Source organism: Palaemon carinicauda, chromosome 22 (genome assembly GCF_036898095.1).
Source record: "Palaemon carinicauda isolate YSFRI2023 chromosome 22, ASM3689809v2, whole genome shotgun sequence".
NCBI classification, from domain to species: Eukaryota; Metazoa; Arthropoda; class Malacostraca; order Decapoda; family Palaemonidae; genus Palaemon; species Palaemon carinicauda.
Window position 1 is genome coordinate 68,646,946 of NC_090746.1, and position 12,661 is coordinate 68,659,606.

The 12,661-nt window shown below is 49.1% G+C and overlaps 1 protein-coding gene across 1 annotated transcript in view; it reads left to right on the forward strand.

Moving 5' to 3' along the window:
* The window catches only part of LOC137616526 (uncharacterized), a 75,918-nt gene that overhangs the window by 23,899 nt on the left and 39,358 nt on the right, over nucleotides 1–12,661 (forward strand). The window lies entirely within an intron of this gene.

The following is a 12,661-nucleotide window of genomic DNA, read 5'->3' on the forward strand; positions in this document are numbered from 1 at the left end:
AATTCTAGCCGTCACAGTGGTAACACCGCTGCTCCCGCTTTTGTTTGACTGGCAGACTAGCCTTTCTTTAAGTGTGTTTTTTTTCATTAACTTTTTCTTTTTTCTCTTTAATTAGATGTGATGACCTCTAATTTGAGAAAGTGTCCTGGGATTCCTCCGAAATCTTGTGGCACATTTATGTCACCACCGGAGGTGGATCCTGATTCCCTATGCCCTTCATGCAGAGGTCATAGGTGTACTGAAGGCTCCCCCTGCCAAGTATGTAAGGATTGGTCGCCTACGCAGTGGGATAAGTTCATGAAGAGGAAGAAGAAGAAATCCAAGAAGGATTCGTTACCTCCAGGTTCGCCGTCGAAAGGTAAGGAGTCTCGGGCCTCTTCTTCGGCCCTTCGATCTCTTCCTTCAGACTCTTCCTTGCGTCCTTCCTTCGGGGGAAGTCAAGGAAGAGCGGCACCATTGACTTAACACCCATTCCCCGGGGCAGGCGAATCAAGTTGCCCCCCCCCCCAGTGGGATAGTTTTGTCCGTCATCGGAAATAATTCTATTATCGCTTCTATTCCAGATAACGTGCGAGCGGTATGGCCTGCCCTTGGACTTCCTGGTTCTCCTTCGGTGGAGGTGTGGAACCAGTTCCTCGCAGGCTCAGTTTTACCTCAGGTCCCTTCTGTTTTGGAACCCTTGGGAGTTCCGGACCTCGCCGATATCCCGTCAGCTCAATCGGCGGCCGCTGAAGTGTTAGCGAAGGTAATAACGTCAGCCCCTGCAGAGCCTACTTCGCTCCTCTCTTGTATTATGACGAAACAACGTCGCAAGCGTGATCATCGTGATTCCTCCTCCTCCTCCTGCTCTCCTCCTCTCCTCCTCCTCCTCCTCCTCCTCCTCCTCCTCCTCCTCGTATTCGTCATCCTTAGAGGATAGGAGAGAGAGAGAGAAGAGGAAAAGGAGAGCTCGCTCTCCTTCGACAAGACGTTCTCGTCGGAGAGAGAGGCGACATAAGAAGAGACGTCATCGTTCTCGTTCTTCCTCGCCTTCTATCTCTACATGAAATGTCTCGCCGATACACGATAAGCGCTCTCGTCGCAAACATAAGAGGAACACTTCCTCGCGCTATCGTTCGGCTTTGCGATCGTCTTCCTCTCGCGGGGAATCATCTAGGGGCTATAAGAAGAGCTCTACGAGACGTTCGCGGTCTTCTTCACAAGAGAGTACAAGCGCAATAAGCGCTCCCGTTGGGGCGAGGTTAAATCTGATCGTCCCCAGAGCGCAACCAAGGGAAGAGAACATTCTGAGGGCGATTCCTCTCCTTCACATTTCTTCGCTAGGAGCTCAGCTCACGCTGGGAAGGCGAGAGAGAACACTTCTTCTCGCTGTCGCTTAGTATCATCAGAGAGAGAGCGCTCCCGTACGTCAAACTTCCGAGCGCGCAAGTCTCCGGACATTTCCGCGCGATGTCATTCTCCGCTCCCTCGCGTTTTAGAGAGAACAGCAACCATTCCCGTACTTTCTAATGAGTTACGAAATATGGGCTTTGCGAGAACTTCGGAAGAAGACGCAGGGGTTCAGCCCTTCTCCTCTTCGGCTGAGAACAGAGGTGAAAGGCCAGGCCGCCGATCAATGTATTCTCTTATTGAGACAGTACTGTTAATTCGGTCGCCTTCACCTAAACCTTCAACTTCCAGGCAGGATCTTGCGCGCGCGGTGCCATCAACCAGCGCTCAGCCTTCCTCTGGATTGTCGGCAATGGAGTATGTTACCTCGCCGTTACCTTCAGACATTCAGACATTTCCGCCCTCCCTCATGAGGAATTAGCGCGACCTGATGATTCCTCGGAGGAACTACCTTCAAAAGACTTAGAGTCCGCCTATCTGAGGGCTCTAAGAACGATGTGTAATATCTCAGGTCTCGGAGATTTACACCTGTTGCCTCGTCATACCGACGCTCCAGCTTTAGACAGACTATGTCGTCCTCCACCTAACCCTAAGACCAGAATCGAACTTCCCTGGTCTATTCACACTGCAGGTCGTCTGAGGAAGGTCTCGCAAGCGGTCTCGGGGGAAACGAATTCCTTAAGGTCTCAAGGATCCCATAAAATGCTGCAGTTTCCTTTTTCGAGGCATAGGCGCTTTTACAAGGTCAGGGACGCCAACCCTTCGCCTCTGACACTTGATCCCCTCACAGCAAGGCTTACACTTGGCTGCTCTGCAGAGAGACTCTCTTCCCTTCCAGTCTCCTTTACCGCAGCAGAAGCCTCGACAATGGAAGCAGCGTCAATGTCTCTTCTAGAGGCACTATCCTGGTTTGACACATGGTCTGGCACAGTGGGCTACCTTGCAAGTCACGAGGACCTTTCAAACCAAAATTCCATGCAGTCTCTGCAGGAAGTCCTGGCTGCTGTGGCCAAGATTTTTAATTCTAATAACCCTCTAGTTTTAAAGATTTTAGAATGGCTTTTTATTATTGGACGGAGAGGTATAACAGTTCAATTTTGTTGGGTTCCAGCACATGTAGGTGTGTGTGGGAATGAGAAGGCAGATTCACTGGCTAAGAAGGCTGCATCCGAGTTGCTGCCAAGAAGGTATCCCATTGCCTGTAATGATTTCTTACCTGACATCAAGAAATTGGTTTGCAAAAAATGGCAACAGCAATGGGATAGCCTAGATGGCAATAAAATGCGAGAGGTAACAAATGACATATCTCCTTGGAGGTATAATATGATGCCCCGAAAATGGGAGACGTCTCTTTGTCGTCTCCGTATTGGTCTCACTCGGTTGACACACGAGTTTCTGCTGAAGGGCCAACAGAAACCGTATTGTGACGACTGTTTAGTACCTCTAACAGTAGGGCATTTGTTGACCGATTGCCCCAATTATAACAACTTAAGGAATAGATATTTGTTTGAGGCTCGAGGTGGGGGTGGCAGGTTCATCCTTGCCAAGATTCTTGGAAATGATGTGTCCTACCATGCAAGTGGCATTTTTAGATTTATTTCAGAAGCAGGTCTTCTGAAAAATATTTAACTTTTATGACATTCAACTTTTATGATTTTAATTGAATACTCTTTTATTTTTTATTTTATTTCATTTTTTATTTTTGTATACATAAATTAAATGTTACCGGCATCAATGACCTTAGATGTCAGGATGCCTGAAAACTTTAAATCAATCAATCAATCAGTCGCCTCTTTCTGGTAGAGAAAGCCTCGGGGGGTTGTAGACCAGTAATAGATCTTTCGACTCTGAACCAGTTCGTGAAGCAGACTCCATTCAAAATGGAGACAGCGGTTCCGTCACCCAAGCAGTACGCCCAGGAGACTTCATGGCATCTTTAGACTTGTGAGATGCTTATTTCCAAGTGCCAATCCATCGCACATCTCGGAAATTCCTACGCTTCCTGGCTCAGGGTCGAATCTTCGAGTTCAAAGTCCTGTGCTTCGGCCTCTCGACCGCCCCACAGGTCTTTACGAAGATCTTCAAACTCGTATCTTCATGGGCGCACAAACATGGAATTGGTCTGCTATGATATCTGGACCATTGGCTACTCCTGGCCTTGTCCAAGGAGCTAGCTCTGGATCATCTGAGAAGACTTCTGAGTCTTTGCAAGGATCTGGGGATCCTTGTAAACGCAGAGAAGTCTTGCTTAACTCTGACCCAAGTCTTGAACTATCTGGGTATGTCCATCAACACCCAGGCAGGGAGAGTGTTTCCTTCGGAAGACAGGCTTCGGAGACTGGATCAGTCCATCACCCATCTCTTGTCTCCACTACCACCTTCAGCCAAGTCGTGTCAGTGTCTTCTGGGCCATCTTGCCTCTCTGGAGAAACTAGTTCCAGGCGGGAGATCGAGAATCAGAAGTCTCCAATAGCATCTGAAGACCCATTGGTCTCAAAAGTCAGATTCCCCATTCTTGGCAGTGGAGGTCCCAAGTCTGGTGCTACAAGATCTTCATTGGTGGTCGACCAGAGAGAACACTCAAAAGGGTATTCCCCTCCAAAACCTGAGTCCGAAGTTAAAACTTTTCGGACGCGTCGCTACGGGGATGGGGTTCCCACCTAGGCCCCAAATTAGCATCAGGAGTTTGGTCTCCGATAGAGAAGTCTCTCCATATAAACCACCTAGAATTATTAGCTGCCTGGAAAGGCCTAAACTTTTTTGTAGAAGATCTACACGGACGAGAGGTGGTTCTGATGAGTGACAACTCCACAGCCGTCTCGTACATCAACAAACAAGGGGGTACTCTGGCAAGAGACCTCTGTCTGTTAGCAGTCCAGATCTGCCAGTGGGCAGAAAGCCACAACATTTCTCTTTCAGCCAGATTTATTCCGGGCCGGAGAAACATGGCGGATCAGCTGAGCAGGCATCACCAAGTGCTGAGTGGAGGATGGTTTTTGGATCCTTGAGTAGCGAAGACAGTAATAGCTTTGTGGGGTTTACCCACAATAGATCTGTTCGCCACCTCTCTGAATGCGAAGCTTCCCCGCTACGGGTCCCCAGTTCCAGACCATCAGGCAGCGATCCAGGACGCCCTTCAACACTCCTGGGACAACTTGGACGCTTATGCCTTCCCTCCCTTTTGCCTGCTCAGAAAGGTGATCAACAAACTCAGGAGTTCTCAGGACTGCAAGCTAACTCTAATAGCTCCAGCTTGGCCAAGCAGAGAGTGGTACGCAGATCTCCTTTCCCTAATGGTTCAAGTGCCGAGGTTCCTGCCTCCAGAACCCCTTTTGTTGACGCAGCCACACAGTGGTATCCCCCACGGGAGAATCCACTTCCTGAAGCTTCACGCCTGGAGGCTGTCCAGTCTCTCTTCAGAAGCAGAGGCTTTTCAGGAAAGGTGGCTGAGCACATGTCCAGGCACCTGCGCCAATCTTCCACAAACCTCTACCAAGCAAAATGGAGTGTTTGCAGCTTGGTGTAGAGGGCGAGGCGTGTCTCCACTTGATCCCTCTCTTCCTTTAGTGGCAGACTTCCTAGTTTACCTCAGGGAGGAGAAACGCCTTTCAGTCTCGGCAATTAAGGGCTATCATTCAGCCTTAAGCCTCATCTGCAGACTGAGAGGAGTTGACCTTTCCATCTCAGAAGATATCACCTTGTTGATTCGAGGTTTTGAGAGATCTTGCCCCCCCCAGTGGAGATTAGACCACCACCTTGGGACGTGTACCTGGTCTTACGCTCCTTAAAGGGGCCTCCATATCAGCCCTTAAATAAGGCATCTGATTTCTTCCTCACCCTTAAGACCGTCTTCCTAGTAGCTCTGGCCTCGGCAAAAAGGGTTAGTGAACTTCACGGTCTATCCTACGAAGTCACCCATACTAGAGGATGGGGGAAGTCTCTCTCAACTTCGTGCCAAGTTTTGTGGCCAAAACCCAGAATCCTTCATCTGCCGATGAGAGGTTTAGAGAATTTCAATTTTCCAGCCTCAATAGGGCAACTCAGGATACTGACCAATTGCCACTGTGCCCGGTCAGGGCGCTAAGGAAATACCTGAAGCGCACCAGACCTTTCAGACCACGCCTCCGTCATCTCTTCCTCAGTACCAACAGGGTAAGAAGAGAATCTCTCGCAACACCATCTCTTTCTGGCTCAAGAAAGTTATTGCGAGAGCCATTCACGGAGACCCTGAGGCAGCTCAACCCAAAGCCCATCAAGTTAGGGGAGTAGCTGCCTCGCTGGCATTTAAGAAGAATTTCTCAGTCTCCCAAGTCTTAAGAGCTGGAGTCTGGAAGCGCCAATCTACATTCACCACTCACTATTTATCAGATGTGACACATGGGTCTCTAAACATCTTCTCCATAGGACCTATTGTGGCAGGTCAGCAGGTGCTGTAACTACCTTTACGCCCTTTCAGGGGACAGTAGCCATTGATCGAGGATTCTGAGTTACACTAGGTTTTAGAAGAACATCCATCTATCTTCTGCTCTTTCTTCTTCCTCTCATCTGGGTAGCCTAGTCTGTGATCAGTTTTGGCTGGACTCATCAATGGAAATAAGGTATGAAACTCATCTGACTCTTATCACAGGGTATAAGTTATACTCGTAGTCACGAGGGTTCCCCTTTTCAAGGTCAGGGGAATCCTAGGTATGACAGGGTCCTGGTATTACTCCCGACCCTCTTCATGCTGAAACTTTGGTTTCTACGTATTTACAAATCTTCAGTCATGCTGGATTTGGGGATCTACAAAGAAAGTTAATGGGAGATTGTTGATTAATAGAGTCTAGTCTGAGGACTATCTTCTCTAGGTATAGAGAACCCTTCGTCCACCCTGACTTCAAGACCAAGTCTCCTATAGTAAAGAATGAGGATTTGTTTTTAGTGTAGGAACAAATGACAAACTTATAACAGAGTTTGTAGTTTTCCTAACATACAAACCCGAATTCTTTACTCAAATCTTCCCGCTGTCACTGCCCCCTAATATAGTCTTAGCTAGAATCCGATTGAAGGTACTCGGTAGCTACCGGCTGGCAGTCCCCCACCCCCAACAGGGGGTTAACGACCTTGTTAAGGTTTTCTGCCGTGTTTTCCAGCTTGCGTTAGAATATCTCCTATAGCAAAGAATTCGGGTTTGTATGTTAGGAAAAATACAAACTCTGTTATAAGTTTGTCATGTTTCTTGTATACCTTCGAGAAGGAAAACTTCTTTCAGTCTCGGCGGTAAAAGGCTATCACTCAGCCTTGAACCTAGCCTTTAGATTGAATGGAGTGGATCTTTCCTTTTGGTTGAAGCTTTTCTTACTCAGACGGAGTTAAGAGATCACTGGTTCATGTCTTGAGATCCCTAAAGTGTCCTCCTTACAAACCACTACACCATGCCACAGACCGTAGTCTTACTTTGAATACGATGTTCCTACTCGCTTTAGCAACTGCGAAGAGAGTTGGTGAACTTCATGGTCTCTTGTATGACATCAACCATTCAAGGAGATGGGGGGAGGTGATACTCGGCTTCGTCCCTGAGTTTATTGCTAAGACTCAAAATCCGGGTTACTGGACCATAGATTCGGGTCCTTTCAGATTAAGTCTCTCCATTCTGTAACCAATGACCCAGATCAATTGTTACTTTGCCCAGTGAGGACTTTTGAGTTATTGTCTTAAATGCATTGCAGCAACAAGACCCCAGCTTTCAGCCTTATTTGTCAGCTCGGGCAGAATTAAGAGTAGGGTCCGCAAAGTCATAGACTATGCCCTCCAACATGGCCCTCCTCAAGCTTGAAGACCTAGAGCTCATGATGTCAAGGGCATCAGTATGTCCCTGGCATTTGAACATAACTTCTCAGTATTACAAGTTTTGCAAGCAGGCGTGTGGAAGCGTCAAAGATCTTCACGGCCCACTTCCGGAAAGACATGACCCACAGGAGGCTCGATACGTTCTTTATCGGGCCTATGGTGACTGCGCAACAGGTGGTTTAAGAATACCATGAGGTCTTTGTTGGACAGGTAGCAGTTGATTGAGGGGATTGGTTACCCGGGTTAAGTGTGGGATGAATGAAAGAGTGTGTGGCTTTTCTTTTCTTCATCTTCCCCTCTCTTGGGGAACAGCACCTTGGGCTCCTCTGCAAGCTGGCTTCAACCTCTGCAGGTGAGAACCATTTCCTTTGTGTATCCTGCTATAGACAATAACTAGTTATACTCGTTCAGGTCCCCAATGTTTCCTGCGAGGTAAACATTGGAAAAGTCTATATATGTAATACAGTATTCCTGTTTAGGAACTCCAATGCTCTTACTTAGACATTCATATGCTATTTCCACAACCACACAGATTCCTCAGGCCGCAATAACACTTATGCTGTGAATTGTTAGCAAGGTGTCAAGGTTTATCCTTAGATACTATCTAATACTGTACTAGGAAAGCCTGGGTCAATGACTATGCCAGAAGTTGGAGTTCATCCACCTAAGAGTGTGTCATCCATATAAATAATGTAAACTTTGTTAGTGAAAGAACAAATAGCAAATTTGGAAGTAATTTGTATTTTTCCTTAACTAATACAAACCTGTAGTTATTTATATAAATTGTCCCACCATCACCTGTCCTCTGAAGTCCTGCCCGCAATTGAAAAGTGAGGCAGCTCTGCGAGCTGTGAGGGGAGATAGGTGTACCAGCCACCCCCCTTCCTACACACAACATTGGTAAAGTAGGTGTGACGGCGCCGAGTAAGGGTGCGAACTCAAAGGCAGATTGGAAACGACTGAGTTATATTATTGTGGAACACTCTCCTTATATACAAAACCTCAAGGCAACAGGACATGACAAGTTCACAAGACAGACAATATCACAGAGGAAAAACCAGACATGAATTTTCATGTTCGTTTTAGTGCGAGGGAAGAGCGAAGATACAAGCATAATATATACAAAAGGAATTATGTACAATTGTGTGAAACACGGTTGGTACATGGCTCCCCCCCTAAAAATGACATACTGTACATGTTAAATAGGGCGCCCTGATCTAGAGAGGCGAACTGTAGGCGGGTTATCTGGCAGAAGATAAGCAGGTTTCAGACGATCAATGGAGACCCAGTCTTCTTTGCCCCGAATGTTTAGGAGGAATGCTTTCGGACTGCGTCGGATCACAAGGAAAGGGCCCGTGTAAGGGGGCGTTAGTGGTGGCTTGCTGGTGTCGTTGCGCAGGAAGACGTGCGTTGCAGAGTGCAAGTCCGTTGGTATGTGATGCTTCGCTGGGGGCTTGTAAGTCTGGCGGCACGGAGTAAATTTTCCCACGACGTGACGTATGCGCTGGAGATCATCGGAGGAGGTTGTAGAATCGCCATACACCATTTCGGCTGCCGAGACGTCGAGGGCGTCTTTAGGAGTGGTCCTTAGTCCAAGGAGGACCCAGGGAAGCTGAGTAAACCAGTTGCAATCCTTGCAGCGAGACATCAAAGCTGCTTTGAGGGTGTGATGAAAACGTTCAACCATTCCATTGGCAGCGGGGTTGTAGGCCGTTGTCTGATGTAGGGTGATGCCCAGGAGATTCGCTAATGACGTCCATAATTGAGAGGTGAAAGTGGTTCCCCTGTCAGAAGTAATATGCTCAGGGATACCGAATCTTGAAATCCATCCAGAGAGTAAGGCAGATGTACATGAGGCGGACGTTGCAGTTTCCATGGGAATGGCTTCAGGCCAACGAGTGGAGCAGTCGATGACGGTAAACAGGTAACGATGTCCTTGTGATGTGGGTAGGGGGCCTACAACGTCGACGTGAATGTGTGCGAAACGACGCTGAGGTTGAGGAAAGGTGCCCACTCCTGAATCCGTGTGTCGATGTACTTTGGAAGTTTGGCAAGAAGTACAGGCACGGACCCAATCCTTAGCATCCTTAGAAATGCCGTGCCAAATGAACTTTGCCTTCAGCAGCTGTGCAGTAGAACGGCACGAGGGATGTGAAAGGCCGTGGATGAGATCAAACACCTGTCGGCGCATGGGAGCAGGAATCCAAGGTCGCGGTCTACCAGTACTGACGTCACAGAGGAGGGTGGTGTTGGAGTCTTCGAGGGGAAAATCCTCCCAACGGAGGGACGTGCAGGATGTCCTACAAGCTTGATACTCTGGATCCTGTCGTTGGGCTTCAGCCAGGGCGTTGTAATCCAATCCCAGTTGAACGGCAGCCAACGTGTTTCTTGACAGGGCATCGGCAACGGGATTCATTTTCCCAGGGACGTATTGGAGGGTGCAATTGTATTCAGCCACGGCGGAGAGATGTCGGCGTTGACGGGCGGACCAGGCGTCAGACTGTCGAGTGAAGGTGTGCACCAGAGGCATGTGGTCTGTGCGAATGATGAAGGGCGTACCTTCTAAGAAATGGCGAAAGTGACGGACAGCCAAGTGCACCGCCAGCAATTCTCGATCGAAGGTAGAATAACCCGATTCTGCCTTGGACAGTTTTCTGCTGAAGAAGGCCAATGGGCGGGGCGAGCCTTTGACCACCTGCTCGAGTACTGCACCAATAGCGACGTCGCTGGCATCGGTGGAGAGAAGGAGAGGGGCGTGTGGGATAGGAAAAGTGAGAGCCGCAGCAGTTGATAGGGCCTTCTTTGCATTGCAGAAGGCTGCTTCTTGAAGGGGACCCCACTTCAGGTCCTTCGGCTTGCCCTTGAGGGAGGCGTAGAGGGGAGCAAGAGTGGCGGCAATGGCTGGCAGAAAACAGGGATAATAGATGATCATGCCCAAGAATTCCTGCAGAGCTTTGACGGTCGAGGGCGCGGGGAAATTCTGAACGGCTGCTACCTTCTCAGGGAGGGGATGGACTCCTTCAGGAGTGATACGGTGCCCTAAGAACGACACTTCGTTGGCGCCAAAGGTACACTTGTCGTACCGGACTACAAGGCCGTTTTGTTGCAGGCGGTCGAGCACGATGCGCAGGTGACGGAGGTGTTCCTCTTTTTAGGAGGAGAACACAAGTATGTCGTCCACATAACATACACAGAAAGGGAGGTCCCCTAAGATGCCATCCATGAGACGTTGAAACGTTGCCCCAGCATTACGAAGGCCAAAACAGGAGTAATTGAAGGTGTATGTGCCAAACGGAGTGGTGATGGCAGTCTTGGGGATGTCTTCTGGGTTCATAGGCACCGGATAATACCCTTTCAAGAGGTCGAGCGTAGAGTAAACCTTCGCTTTGTGCAGGTAGGAGGTTACATCGGCAATGTTTGGGAGGGGGTAGTGATCCGGTTCTGTTTGCATGTTCAGGCGCCTGTAATCCCCGCACGGACGGAGGGAGCCGTCTTTCTTCAGAACGATGTGTAAGGGTGACGGCCATGGGCTGGAGGCCTTTTTGCAAAGGCCCATTTTCTCCATTTCGGCGAACGTCTGTTTGGCAGCTGCCAATCGTTCCGGTGCCAGACGTCTGAATTTTGCGAAGACTGGGGGTCCCGTCGTCTTGATATGGTGATAAATACCGTGCTTGGCAGGAACCGTGGGCGTTTGGCAAAGTTCTGGACGGAAAACTTCCGAGTACGACGTGAGGAGGTGGGCGTAGGCATCCGTGGGTGTGCTGATGTGGAGAGCGAGGTTAGAGGGGGCGGGTTGAAGAGGTGTCGACAAATACGAGTCTGCGTTGACCAATCATCGGTGGGCGACATCGACCAGAAGGTGGAAATGAGAGAGGAAATCCGCACCGAGGATTGGCATTGTGACGTCAGCAACGAGAAACTTCCAATTGAATTTACCGTTTCCGAACGATAATGTGAGGTTCTCGTAACCGTAGGTGGGTATCGCAGATCCGTTGGCAGCTACCAAGCGGACGTCGGCAGATGTAGACAGACTACGTTGTGCCTTGAAGAGTTTCCTTGGCAAAAGAGAATGACAAGCACCCGTGTCTACCAAAAATCGCACGCCCGTTCCTGCATCCTGTAAAAAGAACAGATTAGAAACATGGGAGGCCACCGCCACAAGCGATGGCCTGCTTACACGTTTTTTGGCCACTGACAATCTTTGGCACATTTCTTCGCGGTTGCCCCGAATCTGAAGTGGTAGTAGCAAAACTGCGGCGGATGGGAGGTAGTAAGTGGCTGTAGAAGTCGTTCGTTGGGGCGCGAGCGATTGGTGGGTGGTGGGCGGCTGTGTCGCCGCTTCGGCACGTCACGGGGTAGGCGTGTATGTCCTACGGCATTCATGTCAGCTTCGGTTGACGTTGAATAGGCATCCTCGTCGTCAGGGGTGGAGGCGTTGATGGAGGTCTTGAAGTGGCTGTCCATAAGGGCGTCGGCTTTGGTCATCAAGTCCTTTATGGGTAAACTATCGACATCGGGTATGGCAGCGCGTACAGGTTCAGGTAAACGGCGTATCCAAAGGGCACGGAGTAGGTTCACCTCACGAGGAGAGCCGTCTGCGGCAGGTTGAAGGCGAGCGATACTGGTCATTTCCCTGAGGGCAAGCGAAGCCCTTTGGTCCCCCAACGGTTGTTGCGAGAGCTGAAAAAGCTTTGCTATACGGGCGGCTGGCGACGGCGAGTACTGCTGCAAAAGGTATGATTTGAGGTCGTCATACGCTATTGGGGTGTCTCATTGTTCACAAAGCCAGTCGGATATTTCTGGGAAGGTGTCCTCAGTTATCGCCGCGAGAACATAATCCGCTTTGGTGGTTGAGCGAGTCACGCCCCTGATACGAAAGTGGACTTCAGCGCGTTGAAACCAAGCGAACGCTTCTCCGCTAGCGAACGGTGAAAGTTTCAATGGGGCGGCTGCGGCGCCAATTGATGTAGTCTCCGTCATAGTACCAACGATGGAGGGGCGAGGGAGGTGGGGGTGGAAGGCAGTGGGAGCGAGTTGACTTCCGGGGTCACCAATGTGACGGCGCCGAGTAAGGGTGCGAACTCAAAGGCAGATTGGAAACGACTGAGTTATATTATTGTGGAACACTCTCCTTATATACAAAACCTCAAGGCAACAGGACATGACAAGTTCACAAGACAGACAATATCACAGAGGAAAAACCAGACATGAATTTTCATGTTCGTTTTAGTGCGAGGGAAGAGCGAAGATACAAGCATAATATATACAAAAGGAATTATGTACGATTGTGTGAAACACGGTTGGTACATAGGGTTGCCACCTCATACTGTTTGGTCTATTGGCTACCTTCCAGTTTTGCAGAAAGTTAATCCATATAAATAACTACAGGTTTATATTAGTTAGGGAAAAATACAAATTACTTCCAAATTTGTTATATTACTTC